Consider the following 21,170-nt stretch of genomic DNA (forward strand, 5'->3'; position numbering starts at 1 on the left):
AGCAGTCCGATATTCCTTTAAATCATGAGTAATACCTACCACTTAGCAAGTGCTTCTGTCCCACCAGGGCCAGTCTGAGACTTTATTGTATGTACAATCCATAGTTCCCAATCACAATGTTGTACGGTAACTCTTATCTTTATTTCCAGGGGAGGAATGTGAGGCCCAGAGAGGGCAAGGGACTCACTGAAAGCCACACAGTGAGCTGGTCAGAGTCAGGCTTCAAAGCTAAGGTCATCTAGGTGTGGCTCCATAGTGTAGTGGTTAGCACATATGCTTTACGTTCAGAAGGTCCTGGGTTCATGCCCAAGGTGGAGCCACGGACCATATCCCGGGTACACCAGGCCCCCCAGATGCTTCAGGCCCTGGGTGCACGCCGCAAGCATGTGGGAGGAGACGCCCTGCCTTCAGAGATCCAGTCCTTAAGGGGAAAACGGCAACATCCATAGGTCAGGGGTGGAAAGTGGCGGGGCGGGGGAAAGAGGAAGTGGGGAAAGCTAAGGTCATCCAGCTCTAAGACTCTATCCCTGACTTAGGGGGCAGCCTAGACAGTGAATAAGAGCTTGAACTCCTGGCCAGATAAGTGGGACTAAATCCCAGCTTTCTCAGTATCTAGCTGTGTGAGATCACCTTTCAGGCCTTTGTTTCTACATCTGAAAAACAACAATAAAAATACTAACCCAGTGCTATGTTCTAACCTTTGCAATATATGCAAAGCTCCTAAAACAGAGCCTGCTACACAGCAAGCACCAAATCAGTGTTTACTTTTTTTCTTTCTACTAGGCCATGAGGCTTCCATATGTGGGCCTAGAGAAGGTGAGTAAGTACATGTCTCTACCCAAACATCAATTCTTAAGAGTCTTTGAAATTTTCCTACAAGCAAAAAACAATCACAAGTTCTAAGTAAAAACAATTGTCCTAAACTTATTTCACAGCAGCACAAATTCCTAGGGGCTGGCAGAGCCTGCCGCCCGCCCCCCGCCCACCCCGCCCTCCTCCAATGGTGGAGAGAAGAGGAATGTGGAGCCAGATGAGGTACTGTTAAAATTCAGGGTCCACCTTTCATCAAAGCGTGACCTTGGCACAGTCCTCAACCACCCTGAAGCCCAGATGGGCTCTGTGGTGAGGACAGAGAGCCAGCGACCTCACCCCCAGGCCAGTCCCATCACTCTTCCCACTTTGGGTTTCAGCTTTTTTATCTGTAAATTGAGAGTTGTGCTCCACATGGTTTTAGTAACATGGACTCAGGTTTATGGCCCCCTGACCCAAAGTGCCCCCTACCCAGAGCACCCCTCAGGATCCTCCTAGCAGCACGAGGTACTCATAGCAAGAAGAAGACAGGAGACGACTCCTAGAAATTCTAGAAAGTGAGAGCTAGAGGGGATCTTAGAAAGTTATATGGCAAACTCCCTATTTTACAGATGGGAAACTGAGGCCCCAGTGGGGGAAACGTCTTATCCTATGTAGAATTCATGTGTCCTATCTTGTAGGCCCAGTGCCCTGGTCACTGTATCCACCATCAGTTCAGGAGTGAGAAGTCTGACAACCTCCTCTGCATTTTTACCAATTGTTAGTTTGAGGAAAGCAAATATTCCCAAGTGTGCTTCGGCACAAAGAGTGAGAGACACATGTCCTAGTAATTGTAATGATGATGGCGATAGCTGTAATTTGTTGAGTGCTCTGTGCCAGGCATTGTTCTAAGTGCTTTCTATTCATTTAATCCTGGGAGGTGGGAACCATCCTCATCTCCCTTTACAATGAGAAAACTGTGGCACAGAGAAGTTAAGCAGTTTGCCCAAGGTTTCCCAGATGGTACGTGTAGGAACGTAGTCTTGAGCCAAACAAAATTCTAGAGTCTGCCCTTCAACTATCTGTCTATACTGACTCCTCAGCGTGTACTATTTCTACAGCTCCGGTCTGTAGAAGTCTAGGGAAGGAAACCACACTGGATTCAATTCATTTTAATTCCATTAGTATATTTGAGACCTACTGTCTGATCAGCCAGATAGGTAAACACAGTGGCTAATTCCAAATTAAAAGTATCAGTATATAATAAATTTCAGAATTGTTCTATTGCACACTACAAATATGTGCATGTACACACATACACACACATGGTTTAGCAGGACTTATACTGAATTCAGAGAACCAAGGGCCTAGCTTAAGTCCTGGCCCAGCTGCTGTTCAGCTGAGGATGCTCAGCAGGCTAATTAATTTGCCTGCTCCGTGAGGGATGTAAGGATGTGAGGATGGAGCTACGTTTCTACCATTTGCCCCTGAATTTTCGGTTGTTCTCATTCAACAAATGAATGAATGATTTTCAAACTTCTGCTTTCAAGCTGTGTGACTCTGAGCAAATTACTCAACTTCTCTGTTTCTTAGTGCCCCTGTCTATACAACGAAGATAATAATTGTACCTATTCACAGGGCTGTTGCAAGGATTAAGTGAATTGATATGTGTGAAAGACTTAGAGCTTGGCACAGAGTAACTACAGAAATACTAACCATGACAGTAATAATAATGATGACAATGTTATTGTTTTTTATCTGTAAAATGGGTCAATAATAGCATTTGTTTCCTAGAGTTATTATGAAGACTGAATAAGATAATTGTACAGATTATGGTCTCAACCCCCAACTCAGGAGTTAGGGACAGGAGGAGGAATGGTGTGCAGGGTAGAGGGACACTCTGCCATGCTACCTGAGAAGAAGAGGGCAATGGGGTGGGTCTGGATCCTGGCACAGGACATTTCATCCTCTTGCACCAGCTTATGCCTGTGGTTTCCCATCTCTATAATGCCACTTTGTATGTGTGACCCAAAATGTCTCTTTAATTATCACACAGAGGAGAAACCACAAACAGGTTTATGATATTCATGGTTTGCTGCATCTGTGTTACATCCTGTGTGCATGTAAACAACATCTTGTAGCATTGTCTGATAAATTAAACATCTCTTCATTCCGGACTTGAAGAGGAGCATTGGGTCCCCAAAGAGGGGCATGGATGCCATAAAGTCTCGGCTGCTAAAGAGCTTTTCGTGGACCTCTTAGAGCAAAATGCTTTGGAAGGGACAGGGAATGAAGAGCGTGAGGCTCCAGCTAGGGGTGTGTTTACCGGGAGGAGATGACAGGACGTGCCCAAAGCCGGCTACTTAGACGTGGCCGGGGAATCTTTACCGAGGGAAACAGAGCATGAACAGCTCTGTAGCACCGGGTGGGGAGGCTGATGGGTGCTGGGGAAAAGCGCGTTTCACATCATCCCCAAGACTCATTTGTCCCCTCATGCAAACCCCTCTGCCCCAGCTCAGCGCCAATCATCTGTCGATAGAACCTGACTTATGAATTCAGCTCTGCCGTCTGTTAGCTATGTGACCTTGTGAAAGACACCTAACCTTTCTGAGTTTTGTTTTTCACAGGGGACCACAGACAATGGTGATTACCTTGTTGGAGGCAGGCAGCCAGTTCACACCATCCCTCGAGATCCGCCCATCAGTTCTAAGAGCCATCAGCCTCTTCCCAGCTAGCTTCCAGGAGATTCCTTGACTCAGGAAATGAGCCAAAACAAAGACATCATGAGAATAAAAGGGAAACACCTTTGATGAAAAAACCTACCAGCTATCTGAGTGCTTTTCCACCTCACTGATAATTAGAATTACCTGAAGAGCCTTTTAAAAAGTCCCCAAAATACTGATTCCAGCTCCCATCCCTAGAATTTCTGATGTAATTGATCTGCTGGAAGACCAAGCATTGAAATTTTGTAAAAGCTTCTCGTAAGTCAGGAATGAGGACCACTGACCTAGATAACCCATTTCCCAATTGTCAAGAGCTGGCAGTGATTTTAATTAATGAAGAGATTCTGGGGAACCAGACATGCGACGGTCCTCAGGGTCCATGCCAGGCAGTCTGGAAACAAGATGCTGATCCTGACTCTACTTCCAATGCGTATGGGCCATCGGGCCACCAATGACTCCTGGGCCCTGCTGTCAGGAGAGCCCAGTATTGAGGGACAACGGCCAAGTAAAACTTGAGTCAGGCATGCACTAGAAACTAGGGGGAGTAGACATGGGGAGAGGTGGATTCCTTCTGAAAGGGTAAAGGAGGGCTTCCGGAGGCAGGAGATGAGCTGAGGCTTTGGAGGATGTATACGAGTTTGCCAGGTAGAAAGAAGGGGAATTAACAAGATATCCAAGCAGGTGCTTCAAAGCATCTGGCCTAGGGGCTGCCCCTGCTAACTCAGAACTCAGGGGGCTCCTATGTGCCTAGCTATGAACCAGGCTTTTGCTGGTGTGCGTGGGAGGTGGTGTCCACAAGAGGGCAGGACCCTGTCTTCAAGACTTACAGCGAGGCTGGTTCAAGGGGAATTTTGAGATGGTTTTGTACAAAGGGAATTTCTAGTGGGGGTTCCTTGTAGGCCTGTGTTATCAAAGAAGACTGCTTGAAACAGGTGAGCTGGAGAAATGTACTGGGCATATAGGAGGCAGGCACCATCTCAGGGGACTGTGATAAATCTGAAGAGCGGAAGGGCTTGGATATGTGATGATCCAGCACCTAGCAGAGCAGGGTGGTCCCCTGGGCAGAGCAGCACCAAGCCAGGCTGAGGCCAGAGAGTAAGAGGCACCAGAAGCCACATGGGGCCAGTTGGGCTCGTTCTGAATTTTTAGGGTTGAAGAAAACATTTTAATTTTTAATCTGTCCTGGGTTATATTCATCTTTATACCAACATAATCCTAAAATATACTTCTTAATATTTTTTTATGGAGGAAGGAGCCCACACAGGCAAACATGCCAAGGGCCCTGGAAAGTTACAATATGTCACTGGGGCAGCCCACTTGGTGTGATTCTAAATCCTTGGATGGTCCTCCGAGCCCTACCTTTGATTAGCTGTGCGTTTTGGAGAAAGTCACCAATCCTCTTTGAACCTCAGTTTCCCCTTCTGTAACCTGGGACCGATAGACCCATCTCAGAGGAGGCACACTCCAGGGGTGCTGACGACCTAGGAGACATGAGAAGGGCCCCTCTGAGATGTGCAAAATGGTGGGGCAGCCCATGAGTGAGGAGACACAAAATAAGGGACATGAAACCATTTTTCAAAAAAGCAACTAGCTAAGTGAAACAATTCAGATAGAGAAATAACATATGATGTCACTTATATGTGAAATCTAAAACAAACAAACAAAATAAAACAGAAACAGACTCATAGATACAGAGAACAAACTGCTGATTGTCAGGGGTGGGGTGGAGGGATGGGTGGAAAAGAAAAGAGGATCAAGAAGTATAAACTGTCCTTTATAAAATGAATAAGTCAAGGGGATGTAATGAACATGGGGAATATAGTCAATAGTATCATAATAACTTTTTACGGTGACAGACAGTTACTAGACTCACTGTGGTGATCACATCATAAGACATAAAAATGTCAAATCACTATATTGTACACCTGAAAGTAATGTAATCTTGTATGTCGACTACACATTAATTTTAAAAAAAGCATCTGTGAGGAGAGTCTTAGTCTTAGCACTTGGGGAAGAAATCAGGGGCCCCTTGCTCAGCCTTATCATCCTCATCCCCTATACTTCCATCAAACCTTCTCATTAAAACAAAGATAACCTCTTAGTCGCCAGTGCTGATAATATCCAGAGCATTTTGTGTGCCCCCACCTGCGCACATTCCTCACCCTTCACAGCATCCCGTCAGCCCCCAAGGACTGGGATCCTGCCATGTTTATCCTCACTCTTTGTCCCATGCACATGGCTCAGCTTTCAGCTTCATGCAGGAGCCAGCTACTGGTGGGAGGCCAGCCCGTGCTTGTCTAGGGTACTGTGTGGAATCCCCAAATCCTTTCTTCTCCGCCTTCCCTCCAGGGACTTTGCTGGGCTCAAATCCTGGTCTGCCTGAAATTCTCTTTTGGGCCTGCTGTCATCTTTGAGCAGTACAGCTGCAGTAATCAGTCAAAGGCTGGCTCGCAGTGTCAGCACTGGTACTGGCGTCCCCAGCCCAGGCCAGTCCAGCCCAGACGTAGGCTTCCACTCATTCTGGGGCCCACGCTGACCTCTGCAACTCCTCTTCCATGTGTGGGGTGCACGTGGCAGTTTCCTCCTGAACTTCCAGTCTCCAGAAACCATGAGAGTGAGAGGGCAGCTGGGACTGTCTCCACTACTGGCCATCCTGCCTCAGGGTGACTGACATGGTGCAACACTCATCTTCCTCAAAGACCCAGAAGAACACAGGGTCCCTTAGCACCGTCCTTTCTTTTTAAGAGGCAGAAACTGGGGCCAAAAGAGTATGCAGAGTATGTAGTGGGTTGAATAGCATCCCCTAAAAGCCAAGTCCATCTAGAACCTCAGAATGTGACCTTATTTGGAATAAAGGATCTCGAGAGGAAACCATCTAGGGTTAAGCTTGGCCCTAATCCCAAAATGGGTGTCCTCATAAGATACAAAAAGGGCATCATTTCTTCACACTTCACATGATGCAAAGAGGCACAGAGAAGACAGCCATGTGAAGACAGAGGCAGAGATTGGGGTGATGCAGCCACAAGCTAAGGAATACGAAGGATTTTGAGGAGGCACTAGAATTTGGAAAAGGCATGGAAGGATTCTTCCCTAGAGCCTTCAGAGGGAGGCTGGCACTGCCTACACCTTGATTTCAGGCTTCTGGCCTCCAAGACTATGCAAGAATATATTTCTATTGTTTTAAGCCACTTAGTTTATGGCCATTTGGTATGGCAGCCCAAGGAAACAAATGCAGAAGAGTTATGACTTACCTGCAAGTGCCCAGCTCTCCCTTTTCCAGTTTGAGACTTTCCCTCCCTTCACCTATCGTCCCACCTGGAGACCCCATGTCTAAATTACCAACAATGATGAGACCATCTTGTATTTATTGAGTGCCTGCTGTGTGCCAGGGAATAGCTAGGTGTTTGCATCCCAGTGAACTCGAAGGTGATGTGTGAGAGGCAGAGCGTGATAGTGATTCGGGGCACAGCAGATCCAGACAGCCACTTTCTAGTTCCATATTCCTGGGCAGGTGATTTAACCACTTAGTGCCTCAGTTTCCTCATCACCTTCTAGGTTGTCTTAAGGATGAAATGAATTAGTATCTATGATGCCTTGGAACCATGCCTGGCACTCTGCGAGTGTTGGCCGTTATGATTTCCAAGGTTCGGGTGAGGAAATGGAGGACCAGGTGGGATATGTCACTTTTCTAACACAGATAGCAGATGGCTGGGCTGGAGTTTACACCCAGGTTTTTCTGACTTTGAAGCAGAGGCACTTTCTAGTCTGACACACACTGTCTCCTTTTTAAGAGCTTTCCAAAGACTTGACATTTAAGCTGAGAGGAAGCATGATGTTACCTGAGATGCTTAACCGGTCTCCTCGCCAAGGGGCAGCAGCTGGGGGTTGCGTGTCAGTTTATAACCCTCAGTCCTGGCCACCACCCAGTAGAGTGGAGCCCTGGAGCTGGGGTCCAGGAGGTCACTTTTCTTGAGGAGAAAGAAGGTAGAGGAGGGGACACAGAGGCCTGGGACTGGGAAGATAAGATGTGAGTTGCCTTGAGAAGAAGTGGGGGATTCAGACTCGGAGGGGCAGGGATGGGTCAGGTGTGTGTTGTGTGTCCTCTGGTGGCACAGAGCGGACTTCTGTCACTGCATCTCACCCACTGAGACTCGTTTCTGTGACAGCCTGAGAAACAGCTGCTTAAAGATAAGCTGGAGGATGCAGCCCAGAGTGAATGAAGGGTGTGAACGCCAGGGTGGGAAGAGACAGGAGATTCCAGGCCAAGGAGAATTGCAGTCATGAGAAGTTGAAAGTCAATGAAAATGAGGTTTGGGGAATGACATGATTTTTCCTGTCAGCCTACAAGGGTACGTGAAGTGAGGGAGGGGCAGCCACAGGAAGTGTGGAAGCTGAGGGGGAAAAAGTAATATCCTTGTGTCAAATGATGCTCAGAGTCATAACACAACCAGGGCTCCCCACAGGATCTCCTTGGAACCGCAGGATGCAGTGTCTTCAGTGACTTGTAACAATGCCTGCATCGGGAGGAGGAAAGCGCATGAATGCTGGCAGGCTTCCAGAGGAGCGGGTACATCTAGAAGCTGTGTGGGGAACAAAGTAGTACTCCACAAGTCTTTTCCAAAGGTCATTTTAACAGGACACCCAGGAATCCTCATCCGACTAAAAATGACCACAGTGGATCCCTGCTTCATGTGCCCTCAAGTCCTTCTACTTCTGCTGAGTCACTGCTGTGGCCAACAGTTCTGGGTCTTCAGGTTCCAACTCAGCAGGTGGAAAAGTGAAAAGTTCAGGCAGGCAAAGGGGTTCTTCTCCCATTGCAAGAATAAATCTTTAGATTCCTGGTTTTCACAAAACCTACCTGGTAGATCCCTGAATTTGTGGAATCCACCAGTTGTTTTGACCTGGAGACAACCATCCAGCCCTAGGGAAGGAAAGAAACAAGAGAAATTGAAGAGGCTGGGGGGAGGGCAGAGGGAAGTTGGGTAGCAGACAGGGAAGGGGCAGGGGAGAGGTGGGGAAGATTCAAGTGTTTTTATCTTGGTTGTCTTTACCCTCTGTGTGTGTACACACACATGCACATGCTAGTGCGCGCGCGCGCGCACACACACACACACACACACACGTTTATCTTTGAACCCGTATGTAGGCTGGGCATCCATTTGTGCAAGTGGTTAGGTCCCTGTGACCATGCCTACCAGCATGTGGGATACTTGGGGACATAAGAATAACTAAATAAGTGTGAATAGGTGGGCATCACCTCCGTTGGGTACTTGGGCACCCACTTGTGGGCCTCGTCTTACAAGGACGAGGTCTCCTGTTCACCTCTTTCCTAAGGACAAGTATATTCTGGCTGTAGGTGTGTGACAAGCCACCTAGTCCAGGGCACCTCTCTTAATGTCATAGAAAATGAAACAACAGCCTTTTGAGGGGGTGCTGTTATATTCATCCCCATTTTACAGCAGGGGGCTTCAGTGAGTTGCCCCAGGCCAAGGCAATTACAAAACAGGGACTTAAACCCAGGCCAGCTGCCTCCAGAGTCTGGCCTTTTGACTCCACACCACATCACCTCTCATAGGCTAGTTTGAGTGTATTAGGGAGAGATTTTAGCAGTCAGAGTATTGCATCCTTTACAGAGCTCCCCATAACAGCATTCCCGAATCACGACAGCGCAGCCTTCATTTAAATACATGCAATGACGGGATGCTCATTACTTTTCCAAGAGGCCAGACTCATCTTCCGACAGTCTGAATTTTTGGAAAAGTCATTTGGATGTGGAGACCCAAACTTGTCACCCGGTACCCTCTTGCCTTGGCTCCAGTTCTAGAGTCACTGAGAAGTCTACCCTATCCCTGGTCCTCAGCCTCATCTGTAGGGTGAGAGTTGGCTGGGGTAGCTCTGACATTATCACCAGCTCTGACACTCCAGGTGGTATCTGAGGTGCAGCCCCACACCCACCCTGTCCCTTGCCTCTCATGTTCTACCCCCACCCCTAGTGCTCCCTGGAGGTGGGCACCAGGCCTGACAGTTGCACATGTCAGAGCTGAACAGTGAAAGTAAGTGTCCAAGGCAAGAGGAGGATGCAGGGGCCGAGACTGGAGGTGTTGGGATGGGGTGGGGGTTAGGAGGTCACCACAGGCCAAGAGCTGCTGGCTGCTCAGCCTTCTGAATTTCTCCCTCTCTCTCCCTCCTGCAGGGAATTTGTCTGGAAGCAGACAGAAAATGCCCTCTTAAATTGTTCATTAAATCAAAAACTCTTGGTACCATTTCACTGTTGGTGTCTATTGCAAGGGGAGGTGGGAGAGGAAGGGCATGTTTCCTTAGATGCACACCCACGCCTATGATTTCCCCTTTCCTGGGCCTACATGCCTCAGGGGACCAAGTGGCTGGAGCAGGGAAATCCTAGGTGGAGTTCTGCAGAGATGAGAGGATGGGTGACAGTTGAAGAAACTGAGGCCCAGACACATGCTTCAGGTACCAGGGAGCCCATGATCATCTAATTTGATTGTCTAGAAAGAAAACTCTGACAGCTGTGAGGCTATGACTGGTAAAAATACAAACAGAAGAGTCTGCCTCTGGGGTGACCAGTCTGTAAGGCAAGTGGACACTGTGGCTGGCAGGGACCCAGCTGCAAGTGGATGACTAACTCCCATGTTAACTAAAGAGATGAGTGAAGGGACTCTTTACAGGGGTGTAGACAGGGGACGGGAATCTAACAGGGGCACTATAAGGCAGGAAGCGGTCACCAGACCTGGGGCTGGCAGGGCAGAGCCAGGGTTGCGGGGAGCAGAAATACCACTAAGAGCTGCAGCCAGCGAGAGAGGCTGTAACCATAGGAAGCAAACGCTGCCAGAATCGCCGTGAAGCAGGCGCCATGGCAGGGTGGTGGGAGAAACACCCTGATCTTGCTCTCCGCCAGTCTCCAGTCTCCTGTGGGTGCCATCCAGTGACCAACCCCAAGAGAGAAAGGGAGTCTGAGAAATGCAGTCACTAGGGCCCAGCCCCCCAGGCATCAGAGCAAAGCAGAGGGGGGATTGGAGAAGAGGTGGACTCCTGGAGAGTAAATAGCAGGAACACCAAAGATGAAGGTTTTATTTGTTTCCTGGGGCTGCTGTAACAAATTACCTCAAACTGGGTGGCTTAAAACAATAGAAATTGTTCTCTCACAGTTCTGGAGGCCAGGAGTCTGAAATCAAGGTGCTGGTGTGATGCTTCCTCCAAAGGTTCTGGGGGAGAATACTTCCTGCCCCCTCCAGCTGCTGGTGGCTCCAGGTGTTCCTTGGTTCCTGGATGTGTGACTCCAATGTCTGCTTCTGTCTTCACCTGGCCTTCTTCTCCATGTCTTTGTATCCTTTCCTATTCTGTCTCTTATGTGGACACTTGTCACTGTATTTTGGGCCCATCTGCATAATCCAAGGTGAATTTATCGCCTTAATTAAATTACCTCTTTAAAGACCCTTTTTCCAAATAAAGCCATATTCGCAGGTTTGGCAGTTTAGGAGATAGACTTAATTTAGGAGGCTGGGGCACCATTCAGTCCACACGATGGTTATCTCAGGTAAGCTCCTGTCCCTCCTCAATTTCCCCTGCACATGTCACCTCAGTGCACTTCAAAATTGGCCAGGAAGAAAGGTAAGCCCACATTATTTTCATTTTTCAGATGAAACTAGAGAGGAGGAGAGCTTAACCTGAGAGGATGAGAGTAAGGAGTAGAGATGGAAAGGGAGCAAGGTAGTGTAGCTTTCCTGTGCTATGTCCCCATGCCCCCTACCCGCCAAGCCCTGCCATAGGCACAGATAAGCCCTCTCTTTGTTCCTCAGCACTTTGTCCACTCCTTCATTAGTATTATTTTTGCGATAATTTTTTTCTCTTTGGACTTCCAGTACCCAGGCCTGATTTATTATCACATTTCATTGGTCTTATATAACCCATTTTTTATTTGGATATTTAGTTAGTTTTCTTTACTAATAGAATCAGTAAGTAAAAATTCCCCATCCAAAAAACAGCTTGACCATAATCTACATCGGAGCCCAGTTTCATCTCATCCTATACCCCTACCTGCCACCTCCCAATCTGAATCCCCCATTACCTTGAACCTTGGCTGTATTCCTTTGCTTTCTTTTCTATGGGGTTTTAGTACATGCCTTTCTCACCATGGTTTTTTTTTTCCTTAAATTATGAATGTTTTAGGCATACAGAAAGGTATAAAAAATAGTGTACTGATCCCTGCCTCACTGTGTTTTAAATACAGCAAATAATTTTTGAGCACCCACTTTGGGGCTGGACTCTGTACCGGGCACAGATTGCAAGAATGGCCAAGGCAAGCCCTTTAGCCGGTAAGGATGGAAGATATAAAGAGGGCATTACAGGACCTCCGGTGTGTGGGGGAAGGGAGGAAGGGCAGTGGTGGGAGGACTTGTTCACCTATCTGTTTCTGACGCTGGACTGGGAATTTCTGGAAGGCAGAGGCCAGATTCAAAGAGGTTCATCTCTGAATCCTCGGAATTAATGACAGTTGAGCTTTTGGAATAGACAGGAATCCTCTCATTCGAGTTTAATGACAGTTGAGCTTTTGGAATAGACAGGAAACCTCTCATTCTAGTTTAATAACACATGTGGTCCACTGAAAAAGTCATGAGCAAGTTTTATGGTTGGATGAGTGGAAGGGTTTGCAAAGTGACTCTCACTCTATGTCTGATTTAGGCGACTCATTACTTAATGAGCATAGTATATGCTTCTCCACTTGTGACATATTGCACTGGCTTGTGACAGATACCCTGTAAGTGTACTTTATCTCCTTTCAGTAGGGGTTCCCTGAGGCCAGAGTTTAGGGATCTAAGATTAGGGACTGAGTGTCGCATTTCAGATTTGGAGATTCCTGAAGCAGAGGCTGTCTACCCTCGTTAGATTGGGTGCTGCCTGTGGCAAAGACTAGGTCTTTTCTGTCATTATAAGAGGGAGCAGATATCAGGTCTGACATCCCTTTTAGACTGGGGCAATCTGAGGTTCAGGTGTCTCTCAGCCTCAAATCAGAAGCTATTTCCCTCCTATGACTAGGGAATCAGACTGGGAAATCCACGAAGATGGGATGGTTTTTCTCCCATCAGAACCTCCCTTGGTCAGTGCAGTCTCTTTACCATTGCACAGAGAGGGCATACTTTTCCCTGTGTGCTTCCAGGGAGAGGAGCCAGCTACCACCTGTCCTTGAGATGTCATTGATCAATGCTCATCCTCTCTCAGACATCCTTATATTCTTTTCTTCTCATTTAATCTGGAGATAACTGACCTGCAAAATTCTTGTTGCATTGCTCTGGACTTTGCCAGAAGTCATTTACCGTGTCCCCCAGACACTGTGTCTCCAGTTCTGAGCAGCTGAGATGTGAGCATGGCCTAATTGCAAGGGGGATGTCATATCCTCTAATCTAGACTTTGGTTCTAGCTCAGAGCCTGGCACAATGTCTGCAGGCTACATCTGGCCTCTGGGGACATAGGCAGTTGGTCCTGCTCATGAATGGGACAGGACCTCTTCCCCTCAGCTTACCAGTGATATCAAAGAAAAGCATCAGGGACCTAGGAAGGGGGCAGATGAGAGAGGGAGAAGGCCTCATTTTTGGACTACATGTACCCACACACACCATCACCACCATCATCATCATCACCATCACCATCATCATCATCACCATTATTGTCATCATCATCTCATTCAAATTTCCAAATACTGAGATAAGTACAACACATATTTTCATTTTGCAGATGAGAAAATTACGGTCGATAGAGAAGTAGATTGCTTGGGGTGATATGAGTAAGGAAGGAGAAGCAGAGGTGTGTCAGAGTATGTGCTCTCTGTCAATCTCATGCTATGTCCAGCCCAACACCTGTGGCTTTACTTTCTAGAGGGAATGATTCTCATAGATTCTTGAGTGGGGTCCTCTCCTTTGTGTCCATATCACCTCAGGGTGGAGACACTACTCATATAAGGTTTTAGTGGATGTGTGGCCAGTGGGTGTCTTTCAGGTGGTAGCCTGCTCCCGCTTATATCAGAGGTTCCCTAAAAACAAGCCTGAGACTCTTCCCTTAAACTGGGGCTCCCTAGAGAAGAGCTCTGTTTCCCCCATCATGGTCCTACCCTAGAGGAGGTCTTAATTGCAGAAAAACACCTGACTACACTGGGAAGATCTTTGCTTAGTGTATTTATAGGTTCTGATTTTCCCTTTATTTGGCCCTGCTGCCATCTCCCTGGGGTGCTCTGGTTATAAAATCTCCAAACTTTAGATCTGAATGGGCCTATAAAGGTCATCCTATTTATTATAGCTCTTGGATCCTCTGCAGAGAACATCCCACTATCCCACACCCAAAAGAAGTGCTTGGTGGCTAAAGAGAGAGAAAGTCCCTAGTTAACAGCCTGAAGTCTGCCTTGTCCTCTGGCTGCACCAATTTCTCTTTCTTTCCATGCTCTCAGTAAGACCTCCTGATAGACCGTAGGGCCTGAAGAGTGTTGCCTTTTACCACCGCCACTACCCTGTTCTCCCAGCTACTGTCCTCCCCTAACCTTTTCTTTTCCAAGTTAAAGCTCTCCCTATTTCCCATGAGTAACTTTCTGTGGGAAGCGGGGGCCAGGCTGGAGGTTGCTGCCACTCTGGGTGAGACCACTGCTGCTCCACCTGTCCTCCCTCCCCTCTGTTCCATCCCATACTTCCTACCTCTCCCTTTGCATCACTGCTGGGCTTCCCCTCACCTGTGGTAACTGGGGAATATCCTTTGAGTTTCTCAATTCCTATGAATTTGATTATCTTGGGAACTTAATTGTCCCAAATATCCTGAAGATGTCAGGTATCAAATCTGGGTGAAATCCTAGGTGGGTCAGGAGATCATGGTGTTTTAGGTCAAACATCTCTCTACTATCTCCAACTAAGTGTGTCCTACTAAGTCTTATGTTGGGTTGTCCCAGAAGCAAATCAAGGCAAAGATGAGGGGAAGTAGTTTATTTGGGAGTCATCTCAAGAGCCATTGGTAGAAAAGTAGGGGAATAAGAACAGGAAGTGCGGGAAGCCAACATGAGGCCCGTTAATGAACAAATTACTATTTTGAACGACTGGGACTCATTCCTACTGGAGACCTCCAGGAGTGTGTATTAGTTTCCTATTGCTACTATAACAAATTACCACAAACTTAATGGCTTGAACCAACAAATTTATTATCTTACAGTTATGTAGGTCAGAAGTCCAAAATGGTCTCGCGGAGCTAAAATCAAGGTATTAGCAGTGCCTTTCTGGAAGCTCTAGGGCAGAATCCACTTCCTTGCTGTTTCCAGCTTCTAGCGGCTGCCTACATTCATTGATTTATGACCTCTTCCTTCAAAGCCAGCCACAGCAGGTCCAATTCTTTTCACCTAGTATCACTGTGACATCCTCTTCTGCCTCTCTGTTCCACATCTAAAAACCCTTCTGATTACATTGGGCTCACCAAAATAATCCAGGATAATCTCTATTTTAAGGTCAGCTGATTAGCAACTTTAATTAGATTTGCAATCTGAATTTTCCTTTGCCATGTGACCTGATATTTCCTTTGCCATGTGATCATGCCATTTGCCATGATATTCATGGGAGATTAGCATGTGGACATCTTTGAGGAACTATTATTCCACCTACCAAAGAGAATTGTTTAGATCATACCTCAGAATTGTCCTACTGAAAGGCTGAGAAAGCTGGAACATTTACCCATCAGCTCTCATCCAAGATTGGTTGCAGGGGAAGGTAATTTCTTAGCATTTCTGGTCTGTCCACCCTTGCCCAGTGAGCTTTTGTGGCCAGAGAAAGCCTTCAGGCAGAGTTGCAGACTCTTAGAGTAGGAAGCCATGAGTATGTATGGCATCGACCTTAAACAAAAGCAAGATACTTCTCCAGCAAAACAGGTTTATTCAGGAACAACAAAGAGTTGCAATTTGGGGTATGCAGCCTCATGGCAAACCATAAGCAAGTCCAGTGAAACAAAGGAGAGGACCGCTCTTTTATGGGCTTGGGAGGGGCTGTTGTAAAGGAAGAATCCATTGGAGGGAACTGAAAGTTCAAAGTATAGTGACTTTTCATTGGCTGACTTATGGCAGTCTCCCATTGGCTGAGCTGTTACTGGGCAAAGGGAAGTCTTTTCTTCCTGCTGCTGACATAGTAAAGTAGTATAACTTCTTGTCAGAGATGCAGGGTACTTTTTCTGCTGGGGTCAATAGTGAGTGCTAAGTGACACATATGTGAGAATTCTCTCTTCTAGCCTCCTGACTCCATTTTAAATGAGGTTTTTGTTTAGTAATTTTCACAATGGGAATGGTGAGCACTGAGGTTTTATGGGTCACTCAATAGAGTCCGATAAAATTAATTAATCTAGTTATTCATCAAAAATGTGAATGTCTGGTTTGTGGGATCTTTACTGGGTTCTGGTGAGAGAATGATGAAATAGATGCCAGGCCTTGCTCTGAAGGATTTCACAGTCTAGTGGAGGGGACAGACACATAGAAGATAATTATAATGCAGTGTAAGTAAGTGTAGTGATAAAGACATGAGCTGGGAATTTACACAGTTTGGAGTGGAGATAAGGGGTAGATCAGAAAAGGCATCTTGCAGGGCTAAAGCCTAAATGAACACTAAAGGACATTTCAGAGTTGGCCAGACCTCATTGTTCCAGGCAGAAGAGATGGCATGAGCAAACACACCTGGGCAGGAAATAATGTGATGCACACAGGATCATGGAGTGAAGTAACCTAGCTTAAAACACTGGGCAGGGAAGGGTAGGGATTCTTCTGGAGAGCTAGGCTAGGGCATGGTCTTGGGGCACTAGTGCCCACAGGAAGAAGTTCGAAGACCATCTTGAAGCAAATGGGAAGCTATTAAAGATTTTGAACCAGGAAGAGTTGTAGCCAGATTAACATACTTGAAAAGTCCCCCTCAAATAGTGAGACTAGAAGCAGGGGAGATTAAGGAGGAGCTATTGCAGTAGTCCAGGGGAGAGAAGAGCATCTGAATTAGTATTCTGGTTGCAGAGATAGAAAGTCACCTGCCTGGATTCTAAGGCCAGCTCTGTTTGTTAATAAAATACTATTATATTATTTAGGGCAAAGTATGACTCTGATAAAAAATCCAAATTGAACAATAAAGAGTTTATTTTTATCTTACATAAAAGCCCAGCTAGGCAGTCTGGGCTTCTTCTACCTTGCTGCCCTTCTGGGTATGGCCTCCATTCCCAAACTCACCTCATGGACCAATATGGCCAATGTAACTTCAGCTATCACATCCACATTCCAGTCAGTAGGAAAGAAAAAACAGAAGAGCTTAACATTTCCTGTAAGGACATTTTCCAGAAGTTGCCCTTACCTCAGCCATTTACACCTCATTGACTAGATTTAGAGTCATGGCCAAACCTAGTTGCAAAAGAGGCTGGAAAATCTTGTCTTCTTTCTGGAAGCCATATGCTCATTTGCAATTCTGTTACTACAAAAAATAGGCACAGCGAACCCTGGAGATAACTGGTCATGATGAGATAATGGTGGACGTGTGCATTGTAGCCAGACTCATCTGCTTTTTGCTCTTTGTTACTTTGGGCACCTCCTTGGAGCCTTGGTACCCTTATCCATAAACAGAAATGTAAGATCCTTGTGAGGATTCAATGAAATAACGGCACAAAAATGTTTTAAATTGTGAAGTACTGTCACTTGTGAGGTACCACTGTGGTGGTGTTCATTGTGGTCCCATTGATTAGTCAGAATTACTTTACAAGGACTATGAGATGTCTCGATGTCAGCTAAAAAACATGAGAAGGAAGAGGGAGAAGAATAAGGTAATGACAGAGCTTCTACCAGACAGAGAGGGATTAGAAGAGGGAGGCTGTGAACCAAGTATTCAGGAAAACTGCAGGATGTCCTGAAATGAAGTCGACATATTTCTGGAGGAGACATCTTCAGCCAAAGCCCAGATGTTATACCTGGAATCCTGAAAGAGAGTATGGAGGGACTTCTAAAGCTTCTTTTATAATCCACACTCTCCGCCAGCAGCCCTCTTGGAGTTCCTCTCCATCAGTCTGAGCCCTCCTGTGCTTTTGTCCTTGGATCAAGACAAGGTTAAGAATCCAACACAGGGCAATCATCCAAGATTCCTTGCTTAGGCCCTGTTCTTCTCTTCCTTAGCAAACGAAATCACTTCTTGGTTTTAGCTGAGATGCCCTTAGTTCTTTATTGCTCTATCAGTGAACGGAAACATTTTAATTTCACAAGGGTGTGTGCAAATTACATGTTTTGCATTTGCTCAGCCTTAATCAATACTATAACAGAATTAAGAGGTCCTAGCAAGACTTGTAATCTTACCTTAGCTAATAAAAAATAAGCCGACATACCCACAAGACCTTAGCTAACACACTTGTAGATAACTGGTGACCATATTTTTTCTGTCTTACATCAAATTTGTCTAGTTTATTCAAGTATTGACTAAAAGAATGTGTTTTTTAGAGACAGGGACTATCTATTGTTGCTACTACAGGTTAAGGTTGTGTGTTGTATGCTACCATGTCACTGGAATTATATTAATTTTCAACCCCAAGCCTGGTAACCAGTCAATAATCTTCATGCCCTCTCCCGCTTTATTTTTCTCCTCAGCACTTACCACCTTCTATTATGCTATTCATTTGTTTACCTCATTTGTTGTCTGTCTCCTTAAACTATTATGTAGGCTCTGTGAAGGCAGAGATTTTTTTTTTTTTTGTCTTGTTTATTTACTGTTGAATTCCCAGGGCCTGGAACAGTGTCTGGCATGTGGTAGAAGCTCGACAAATTACTTGCTACAGGAAAGAATAAAATCACCCGGTGCAGTTGTACTATAGTGTGTATCATTCTAACATCATTTTTGGCCCTAAAATTCTGTGTTTCCAGATGCTTGGTATATAGTGTATGCTTCCGGAATGCCTGGCTGGTTGATTAAATAAATGGATGAATCAAATGTTACATTACAATGATGGAAGTAATGTCGTTCCAGCCAATAGCCTCCCTCCTTCCCTAGCTGTTCCACAGACCCAGCTGGCTAGAAGGAAGGTGGCACATATTCTCTGCCCTTATCTCTCCAGAACATGGCCAATTTTTAAAATAGCATTTAATGACCATTGCATAAAGATGTCACGGCATCAGCGCTGTCTCCAAGCATCTGGGAGACTACGAAGCCCCCTTGTCTCAGGGGCCACAAAGGGGGCTTCCAGGGCATGCTCACCTACTTCATTTGTCACCCAACTCCCTGGATAGGGTATTCTTCCATATACACCCTCTCTTATCGGCCTTTTCTATGGTAATGCTCTTGCTACATAAGCCAGACAATTAGAGGTAATTGGGATAATCGGCATTTATTATGGCAATTTGCATTTCTACAGGAGGCAGCACAGAGTTTACCACCCAGCTTGGGAATGCGCTATTTGGATGTGGGCTGAATTGACTCTCTATTCTAACACATTTTAGAGCTCACAGGGTTTGCCTCTCCTTTGCTCACAGGAGGTCCTTAGAGCTGTATTAGGTGAGTCTCACCAACCAATCAGAGGGGAGCATGCAAATTAAGGTCTGGGAATTAGGGCACTATCTCGTCCATCATTTGGGGTCTGGGGAAGAATCTACCAACTAGGAGCCTTGGGTCTGTGACCAGCCCCCTGGTGACTGATTTTTCGGTACATTGACCAGATGTTTGACTTAATTGACAGAATTGTTTTCCTGTCTCAGCTGAGTAACTCAAAGCTCAAGCCTGCTGTTGGTAGAACTATAAGCAAGGGAGGCCCTGTGATGAAACTCCACACAGGAGCTCACACAGGTGCTTCGGAACTGCTGCTTGCTCCTGCTTGTGGCTGCCTTCTCTGGCATGGACATTTCCCATGTGCCCAGCTTCTTGAGCACCTGCATGTCCCTCTCATGAATGAAGGCAATGTTGTGCAGTGATTATAACAACCAGCTTTCTGGGTTGGAATCTCTTCTCTGCCAGTCGTTCGCTGGGTGACCATGAGTTACTTACTTTCTTTGTGCTACAGTTTCCTCATCATTAAAGCAGAGGTAATAAAGTACCTGACTCATAGAGTTGACATAATAATCAAGTGAGATCATGTATCTGAGTTCCTTAGCAGAATGTTCGATGTGGTCATTAAAATGCCTTCTCTCCAGCCACTCCACAGCCTTTATTATGCATCTTCACTAACCCATCTACAGGTCCAAAGTATCAAGTGTCCCTAAAGAAGCACAGATAAAAATGCCTTAGCTGTTTGGAGAAGGGAGCAATTGATCTGATTGTGGGGGACATACAGGTTTTTCAAGTGAAGAGGTGATGTTTGTTCTAGGCCCTGAAAGACTAATAAGAAAGGACCTGCAGAAATGAGATGAAGGCCATTAGGAAGCAGGAAAGGGTGAGGTGTGTGTAAAGAGAAGTTCATAGCAAAGGGTACATGTTTGTATCGGTACTTGAAATACCTCTTTTTATATAAAAAGATTGTTTACAGTTTAACTGCAATTTACAAGGGAGTTATACATCACACACAGTCCCCTTACTCTAGTCCATCAACCCCTGGGCAGGGAGACCAAAGGAACCTATCATCTCCTTCAATGGCAGCTCCTCTGGTATAAGACTTTACTTCTATGAAAGCCCCATCATAGACTGTTCACTTTGTTGAGAATGTGGTGGCCAAGGTAGAAAGAACATTTCTTTGGATTATTGGGGAAAGTGGGGAATGTCAGATGGTGGGGGCAACAGATCACTAGATCTTTCGGTCCCCCTAGCCAGCCTGCTCAGGAGAGGGATCTGGTTTTCCTTCTTAGGGAAAGCAGAGATCTTTAGTCAGGCTCACAAGAAAGATTGCTTTCATTGCAGTTGGTTATTTAGATTCTTGGGAAGCATATGTGAAATAAACTAAAACATTTGTGGCAGCATCTTTTTTATCCAGAGTATCAGTTAGGATAAAGGTGAAATTTCTGTAACAAAGAGTCCCAAAAGAGAGTTGCTTAAATAAGATAGAAGTGTATTTTACTCTTACGTAGCAGGCCAGCTGGTTCAGACTGGTGGGGTAGCTGTGATTGACAGTCATTCAGACCTAGGTTTCCTCTATCTTGAGGCCCTACACTCCCCTAGGGCATTGTGCTCCACTGCATGGTTGGAGCTATGTTGCTGGAACATCTGCTTTCCAATATTTTGGAATTAGAGAAGTTGAGCATAAAGATCCACCTTAGAATGAAGGCTGGCAGGTTTTCTCCACATGTTATAAAAGAGAGGACAGGCTCCGTGAAATTAAATAATGTATTTGTGAAAATAAGCTAGTTATACTTTAGTAACAAGCAGCCTCTAATCTCAGTACCTCAACACAACAAAAGAATACTTCTCATCCATACAGAATCCACTAGGGGCCTCGGTAACTCTTCAGAGCAACTGTCCTCCATGTGGTCCTCAAAGGTCCATGGCTCTATAGCTTCACCATCGGGAAAAATTCAGCATCCTTGGTCCTCATGGCAGGATAAAAGAGAGACTAGAAAACCATATCTGACTATAACACACATCGACTGCTCACATCCCATTGGCCAGATGTAGTCACAGAGCTCACAAACCTGCCAGGAGGCTGAGAAGTATTGTCTGGAAGGGATAAAGGGGAGAGCTGGATATCAGTGAACAT

The 21,170-nt window shown here is 45.9% G+C and overlaps 1 protein-coding gene across 2 annotated transcripts in view; it reads left to right on the forward strand.

Moving 5' to 3' along the window:
- Positions 1-21,170, forward strand: part of LRFN2 (leucine rich repeat and fibronectin type III domain containing 2) — a 191,402-nt gene that overhangs the window by 105,123 nt on the left and 65,109 nt on the right. The window contains exon 1 of one of the 2 annotated variants that reach the window (XM_039854285.1): positions 11,783-11,845. The exons of the other annotated variant lie outside the window; for it this stretch is intronic. The gene's annotated coding sequence lies outside the window, so the exon portion shown is untranslated. Of the gene's footprint in view, positions 1-11,782; positions 11,846-21,170 lie in introns of those variants that run through there. 2 annotated transcript variants of the gene reach the window in all.

This window comes from Pteropus medius, unplaced genomic scaffold (genome assembly GCF_902729225.1).
Source record: "Pteropus medius unplaced genomic scaffold, Ma_sr-lr_union100, whole genome shotgun sequence".
In the NCBI taxonomy this organism is placed as follows: domain Eukaryota; kingdom Metazoa; phylum Chordata; class Mammalia; order Chiroptera; family Pteropodidae; genus Pteropus; species Pteropus medius.